Raw genomic sequence first — 1,762 nt, 5'->3', positions numbered from 1 at the left:
TAAGTCAACCATCTATGCTCCATGGTCTGACGGTTGGCTAATCTCGCTTCATAAGCCTTTAGAATTGCTTCTAATGGCTCAAACTTTTTATTGACTAGCACTGAACCTCCTGAGCTAACATCCTTTGGCTCTACTCTGCTTGGCTTTGGTACTGCTTTGGGTATTTCTTCTAGTATCACACTAGATGAATACTTTGTTGATTGCTGTAACTTCTCTTGAGCCTGTGAGACAGCTCAGCTGTAACAGCCTCTAGCTTCCTATGGTATTGGGCTCTAACTTTATCTATCGTAGCTTTCTTTGTTGATTTTACACTCATGGACTTGTTAGAGTCATCACTACTTTTCTCACTTGTCACTTTTTTCTTCGATTGTGCTCTTGTTTCCACCTTCAATGGCGCTTTTGCATGTGAATCAAAACCACTTGCCATGACCTCTACAATGTTCACTGTCGCTTTTCCCTTCTCATCAGGGTTCTGCGGACAATTTTGGTACAAGTGTTTAATTCCCCATTCATCACAATATACATGTGAAGCATTGCCTACTGCTTGCAAAGCATTAGCAACCACATTAGGACTTTATTTGCATCATTAGCTTGGTCTGTTGGGCAATTCTTTGCCAAATGGTCTCCTTGACATTTGAAAACAAGTCCTAGGGTTCCTTGTTGTCTTGATTGTTGGGCAGATTGTCTCTGAGGATACGCGTTTTGTTTAGCCTCTCCTTGATTGGCTATGAACATTAGTGTTCCCTACCTCAATGTAAGTCCCTTGCTTGGAGATAGGCTTTCCATTCTTGACAGAGGATTACTAGAGGATGAAGAAATGTTCTCATGGTCATATTACTCCATAACCATCAGTAGGTTAGGATCATGTACATGGTCGTACCCATACCTCTCCTCTTTGTAATATGTGTGCACCGGAACTAAGGCATTCTTTTCTGGGTATTGGTCTGGGTACACATATCTCACAATTGCCTAGTCTTCACCTAGTAGTGGCGGTTGATGGCCCAACATTGGTCTTGGTCAGTCAAATCCTAGCTGTGGATTCAAAGGCCTAGAAGCATGTCTTGACGGTGGTGGTGTTGGTCTATTCTGTTGATATTGAGGATTCACTGGTGAGTTAGATTGGTACTATAGGTTAGGCTGATAAGGCCTTTCCTTGACTTGACCTCTATTGTAGTAACAGTCCCCAGTGGCATGATTAGTCCATTTATGCTCAATGGCACACCACTTCTATTCAGGATATTGTTGTGGCAACACATGACACTGATGTGTCGTCTGATGATCTTCTCCACACGTCAAGCAATGGCTTACTTGTGGTATAGTCTGGTTTTGGACTCTCAAAGTCTGATTCATTCTCCTCATAATCTCATCAGCAAGATGATCCATATTCACTTGCTACTGTATCGATGTTGTCTTCATTGTATTTGCATCACTAGCCATAGCTCATGCATCATTCGGAGTAGTATCAGCATGATGTGGTACCTCTCCATAGATCGTGCAGCTATCTATTAAATAGACGGCTTCTTTTGTGACCTCATCTAATGTCACACACTTTTTCAAGTGCAGATCCTTCTTGAGGTGCTCGTTCTTGATCCCCTCAATGAACAACATTGCTTGTTGGCAATGCTCTTGGGGTTTCTCTTGTGGCGGACCTCTCAATGTATTGCTTGAATTGCAATGCAGCCTTTCATACTCTCTCGTTGTCTTTCTGCTTGAAAAAATGGATTTGTGACATTGTATTGTGCTTAATCCCTTGCATAGAAAA

Source organism: Adiantum capillus-veneris, chromosome 15, assembly GCF_014529385.1.
Source record: "Adiantum capillus-veneris isolate H3 chromosome 15, ASM1452938v2, whole genome shotgun sequence".
Taxonomy (NCBI): domain Eukaryota; kingdom Viridiplantae; phylum Streptophyta; class Polypodiopsida; order Polypodiales; family Pteridaceae; genus Adiantum; species Adiantum capillus-veneris.
The sequence above is the reverse complement of the archived record's forward strand: the minus strand, read 5'-3'. Positions refer to the sequence as shown.